We start from the raw sequence: 6,604 nt of genomic DNA, 5'->3' as shown, positions 1-6,604 counted from the left end.
GAAAGCATTTGCGTTTTAAAAATGCAACTTTGCAGGCTGTTTACCCACAAAACCAGCACACAAGATGTAAAAAGCAGCTGTTCTACATGCACAGTTTCCACCTTTCCCCAAAAGCTTTCCAGGGTGTGCCCTGTGTTACGGATCCATAAGGCACAAGTGGTTCCTGTAGCTAATCCCTGTTTGCGTGGCACTGCTGGGACTGTGATCCAGACCAGTATTGTGATCAGGCTGTGTCTCCTGAGCTGCTCCTGTGTCACAGGCTCTGAGTAACCAGCTGGATGTTAATGAATCTGTCTGCAGGGTTGTCAAAATCAGAAGCAGCCTTTGACCTTAGAAGCATGCCAGTAGAAGACCTTGTTCCAACATTTTCTTTGTAATGTATTGCAGTAACGAGCAGAAGAAATGAAATTATATTGAAAATTGTCTTTGGTTAACGGTTTCATTTCAACCACAAAAGGAGGGCTGACCTCACTTAGTACTGTGGCAGAAGTTTCTAGATTAAAATCCTGCACCCAGCAAATGCCTCAGTTCTTCCACCTCTACACTGGCAGTAACAAATTTATGGACTCTAAAAGGGTACTCCAAGGTATGAAAAGTGTAGGGCACTTTGAAACACATTCTGAGTAATGGAAATGAACAGAATCACCCAAAAGCCATTCCTCACCCTGACTGCTGTGCTGGTCTGCTTCTGGCTGTAAGCCATGTGTTAATTTATTTCAAGTGCTGTGTACTAGAACATGGGTTGCAGGACATACCTGGCACTATTTTCTTCCTTGAGTGGGTGCAAGGGAACTTTTTTAACATAACGTGAATGTAGTTGTTTTGTGATTTATATTTACCACACTTTGAAGTGGTCCTATTTCTTTTCTTTTTTAGGACTGATATTTTGATGCTACAATAACATGAAAAGTGTGTGTGTAGTTATAAAATGAATGGAGATCAACAGCTTTAAGGCACTCTGGCAGAAGTAGTGGCCAGATAGTAGATTCTTGTTCAGTATCTGCCCCTTTCTTCCAAAATGTTTTTCCTGTGACTTCCAGACACACCAAGACCTTCAGTACATGAAGTGTTTCTTCAGGGGGGGGTCTGTCTGTGCATCATGATCCAGGTCAGGTTAAGAGAGTGCTGGGAGCAGTGCAGGCAGGTGCAAGATTAGATTTGTCTCTTAGGGACTTCGTGATTTCTTAGGGCTAAGAAGTAAATTTGCTTTTAGTCACCTAAACACTGTAAACCTCACTGCTTGGTGGGTGTTGTTGCTGAAGAAAACATTTTCTTGCTGGTTTGTCTCATCCTCTGTTGAAGGAGTTTGCCTCATCCAAAGTTTTCCAGACAGTGAGGTGCTACCTTGTGCCCTGTGCAGGTCACAAAATGCAGGATTGGCTGGTAGGGCTGCCAGCCCAGGCTGTCATAGGGTTCAAAGTCATAAACAAAAGAAAAAAAAGAAAAAGTCAGCATAGGATCAGTGTGAATTTCTGGCTTGTCTGAATTTCTCCCTTTATGCCCAGCATTTTGGAATAAATGAGGAGCACTTCAGTTGATGTTTTTGCACCCCACAGTCCCTTACTTGCTAACAAAACTGGGATGACAATGAAAGCAGCATAAGAAAGAACCCAATAAGGTTTTGATTTTTTCTCCTAGGGCTGTCCTGTCCTAGAGCAAACAAAGAGCAGTGCAGTTGCTGAGAGTGTGACCAAGGCAGTACAATTAGGAAGTTTTCCCTCTGAGCCAATCAAGTCACTTCACAGAGAGCAGTGAACAGCTGCAGAGGTGATGATAACATCACAGCTTCGTATCTTGGGGTTAAAAGCATCTCTAGTGTCTTACTGGTGTTCAGAGTTACCCAGACCCCCTCCTATCCCACAGACTTTTCCAGTCATCACGAAAAAGGGGTACCACTACAGGAATTCATCACCCAAACTGTGCTTAATACTTATTCCCAGAGCTAGAGCTTGGCATGCAGCTGACGCTGCCTGCTGGATTCAAATCACAGCACTGGCTGCGTTCTCTTTTTATTCTTGTTTTCACTTTCACTAATATTAGCAGATCCTGTTCCAGAGGCAGTAGTGAACATGGGATCCACTGCCTGATCAGGAGTGTTCCAAGCCTTTATAGCACAGGTCAGTGAGCAGCAGCTCAGGTGAACCAGGGCACACAGTCCCAGCTATCCATGGATGTTTGTTTTACCCCATCCACAAGAATTCTGCCAAGGTGAATGCAGCCCTGATAAGCACATGGGTGTTAAAGCCTGTGTTGTCCCAGCTCTGTAATTCATAGCCATGCAAGCTGAAGAAAAAAAAATATTTGCAAATGAGTCTGTCTCCTCAGAGCCCCACAATTCCCCCTCCCTGTTCGATTCCCCCAGGTGTCAATTCTGGAGACCGGGTTGAGAGAGTTGTACTATAATGAATAATTTTATATTCAAAACGTTTACTGAGCATGATTTGTTTTGTACATATTGGAATATGTTTTAACTTATTTTTATTGCCCCTTTTAATCTCTTTTTTTTTCCCCCACAAGGAGAAGACAAAAATCCCCATTCTCTCTCAGTGTGAAATTCCTATGTGTTTATGTGTAGTCTGCCAGTCAAACATGCCACAGGCAGAGGATTTCTCACCGTCCCTACAGCTATCAGATTTTGTTTTTCATTGTTATTTCTATTCATCTGGGACTTTGTGTATATTGTCTCTCCTTTCTGCTACACAGTCTGCACAGAGCAGGGAAAGGGCAATGCAGGCAGGATTTTCTTTTTATTCTTCTCCCCTATTTTGTGTGCTTTACTTCCCAAGGAACTCAGTTCCTCTAGGGCTTGTGTGACTGAGAGTAAAAAATTAAAACTGTCCCCCCACCTGCCTCCCATTCTCCATATTGTAGATCAAACAGATTCAGCTTCACTGAAAGTGGTTGTGGCTGGACTCATTCCATTGGGCTGAATGTGTATGGTTTGCACTTCCCCCCCCCACTTCACGAACTTAAAAACAACAAAAAAATAAAAGGCAACTGTTTAAATTGAGCCAAGTAACACTTAAAGCTTTATATATTTATTTATAGCATCTTACAGAAAGTGTTAAAAGGTTTTTTCTTCCACAAGAAAAATAAAGTTTTAAAAAATTCATCTAATTGTTTTGTCTAGATCAAGGATCAGTGTTAGCAGATGAAATAAACCCTAAGATTGAGCATCTGTTGTGCGTGTTGTCCTTGCATTGGACTTTGGATGCTGTTTCAGTGTAATATGTCTTGGCTGTTTATTACAGAGAGATAAAGCTGCCAGTGCAGTTGATGGAGAATATTTGTTTTCTGCTACAAAAACAGACTCCTGGGCAAGAAATACTCAAGCAGAAACTGCAGTCTGGTCATACCTGTTGTTATATTTGAGCCAATATTGCAAAAAGCCCTTAAACCTCATGAAACCTATAATCTTCTTAAAATTACCATTGATACTGTACAGTCTTTTTAGTTCTCTTTTTCAGAGTCACTGCAATAAACACATTTGCAGGTAATAAACAGAGGTTGTTACCCCAAATATTGCTGAATAATTAACAGATTTTTTTTGTTTCATGCTCAGAAGTACTTTGTTGTGTGTCACTGAACTGAGCTATGGACCTGTTTTGTGGAGTGACTGTAAGTTAGGGCTTAGAGGATCGTGATTGTCTTGGTTTGAAAGACAGGGGACTGCTAAGAAAGGCAGGAGCTGCTCTTGAAGTGAAAAATGTAAACCCCCCCTCCTCCAAATTATAATAATTTTAAAATTAAGGAGCCCTCAGGCAAAGATATGGGAAGAGGAATAACAGTTATTCACTAGGAAAAATTAAAATAAAAATGCACCATTACAAAAAACAATCCCAAAGCACTGACAGAGTCAGAATCCAAGCTGACACCCCCTCAGTCAGTCAGGGTGTTGGCAGCAGTCCCATTAAATGGTGGCTGCACTCCTGCAGTGACAGATGTGGTTCTGTTAGAGCAGTGCTCCTGGAGAAGGTGCAGTTTTCCTCTGAAGGTCCAGTGATGATGTACAAGGGTCTGGTTTTCCTCTGGAATCCAGTAGAAAAAGGCTGCCCTGATGTTCCAAATCTCAGATTTTATCTAGGTAGGAAATGTTTGGCTCCTCCCCCTGGGTGGAGCATCTCCCAATGGGCTGATGGAATTTTATCAGCCATGCAGTGGGACTCAGTGGCCCATTAACAGGAGATATTCCCTGGAGGAAGGGTGGGTTGTGGAAAAGATAAAGAGCACTGCCCCAGCTGGTTTTAACAGCTGGTGATAAAACACACACCCCTGCTCACATCCTGCATTGCAACCTAAGACAGTGATACAAGTGTGAGAGCAGCAAGACACTTACACAAGTGTAGCGAGTAGCAAAGCTGTGATTTTACCAAAGCATCACCACAGCTCAAACTTGGAAGGCAGGAGGGGCCATGCAGGTGCTGCTGGTGGACTCAGGTAAGTGATGGTGTGAGGGGAACACCTGTGATCCCAAGAGGGCTCAGCTGACAGAGACCTCGGGACAGCCCCTCTGGCTGTGCCCAGGAGCCCTCGTGTCCTGCTGAGCTACACCAGGAATTTCTCTGGACAGAGTGGCAGCCAAGGTGCAGGCACAGCTCATCTTGCTGTGTGGGAGCCCTGCTGTTCCTGTTTCAAAGCACTGTTTTTCTCCTTGACCTTCCCGAAAGCCAGGAGGATGCTCTGCCACAAGAAGTCTGGGCAGGTAAAATGTTTTAATTTCCAAGTGGTCTTCCTACACCACCTTTAAAATGGTTCTTCTCTCCATGCTAGGAGCCTCCAGGAAAAGGAGAAGAGGGACAAAGAGAGAGGATAGCTTGCTCGCCAGCAGGTGGAAGGGAGGCTTTTGCTATTGCAGAAGGGGAAAGGAACAGAATGGATGCTCAAAGGAGGGTTAAAAGAAGCAGAGAAATTACTGAGGGAATAACCTCCAGAGTTACAGATTGTATTTTTCTTGGTTACACCGATGACTACTCAGTTTCTTTATGCTTGTGTCCTAAATGTTCCTGTTTCTATTCAACCTGGTAATTTTACACTATCCAGAACTGCCCGTGGGGAATGTGCTGCCTCGGGTTAGTTGGAAGTGCCCTCCTTTGCATCCTGCTGTTACCCTAACAATGAACAGCCCCTGGCTCTTCTGCTGCCCCAGGTGTCAGCCTGCTCTTCCTGAATGGAGAAGCTGATCCCGACTCTGCTGTATCAGAGGAGGTGCTGCTGAGATCTTGTCAGAGGTTGTGTTTTGTTTCTCTGGCTCACAAACTTGCACAGAGCTACTTTAACTCTTTAATAACCCCTTTCTTGCCACTATCTAGAGGACAAGGAAAAGCGAAGCAAATATGCTTTTAACACTGCAATGCCAAAGCTTTTCCACATTGCTCTTTGGGTCGTGCAGGCTCCCTTTTTGCCTTTCTGAGGATCCATGTGTGGGTCCTTGTGATGCTGAACTTCCTCAGTGTCACAGAGCAGAAAGAGGGACGTATGTCCTTGCATTGTTAAATTTGTATTTAGTGGCAACTGCATGTTTCTGTGGATTTTTGCAGAAGTGGAGAGATTTTAGGAGAGTCATGGGACTTGCAGTTTGTAACATTTTATGATGCAGTACTTCAGTGGCACTTAGACCAGGGATGTAAATAAATTTATACACAGATAAAATAATGGTCTTTCTTGCAGTTGGAAATGCTCATTGCTGATTTGGGCATATCAGCTCATCTTTGCTGCAGGGGGTAGCCAAGGCACGTTCATACATAAAATAATATATTGTGGATTTAACAGTAAAGCAGTTTGATTTTTACTATAGCAGTTATTTCATAAACTTCAAATAAAGGGGGTGCAGTCAATGAATTATTCATTAATTGAGCAGTATTTAATAGGTCATTGCTACGTATCTTCTAAAGCAGAGGTTCAAGTGGGGAAAGCTGCAAAGCCCTGCCTGCTTTAATTGATCTGGGGAGTAAATGGTTTGGAAAAGAATCCGTAGTTTGCAGACATCCATATTTTGCAAACGTCTACAAGTCTAAAAGGAGTAAGTCTCTATTTATTGGCCAGATCATGCTGTAGCACAAGCAGGAGCTTTTGTATGTGTTGCTGTTTATCAGGACTTAGAAATTCTTTGTCTAATGTGAATTTACTCACTTGGGTCTCTCTGGTGATGCTCTTCTCATAAGCTTTTTTACTCCTGAGTGTTTTCATGTCCCTGCCTTACTCTGGCCCACTCCTTTTCCTGCTTCACAGAAGGTTTGTCGCCAGAGATGGAGGTCATGCAGTATCTCAGTCAGGATTCTTGTGACCTTTGTACAAGGAGCTGCAGAACTGAGATGCTTTTTAATCAACATCCAGCTAACAGCATGAGGGAAATGTTGGACACCTATCCTCTAGGAGCTGGGAATGGATAAGGGGTAGCAGTGCTTTGCAAATGTTTAATGAACTAGCTCTTATTTATATATTTATTTTGTTCTTCCCCACTAATGCATTCTATCAGATTATGGTCATGGAATTCAGATGTTTGTGCAATGAATAACAGTGATGAATAATAACCATGTAATTCAAGTGGCTTTAACATATTCTGGTTATTACTGGGTTCCATTAAAAAGTTCCTTATTGACTTAAA

The sequence above is a fragment of the Cinclus cinclus genome, chromosome 10 (genome assembly GCF_963662255.1).
Source record: "Cinclus cinclus chromosome 10, bCinCin1.1, whole genome shotgun sequence".
In the NCBI taxonomy this organism is placed as follows: Eukaryota; Metazoa; Chordata; class Aves; order Passeriformes; family Cinclidae; genus Cinclus; species Cinclus cinclus.
Note: the sequence above shows the minus strand (reverse complement) of the source record.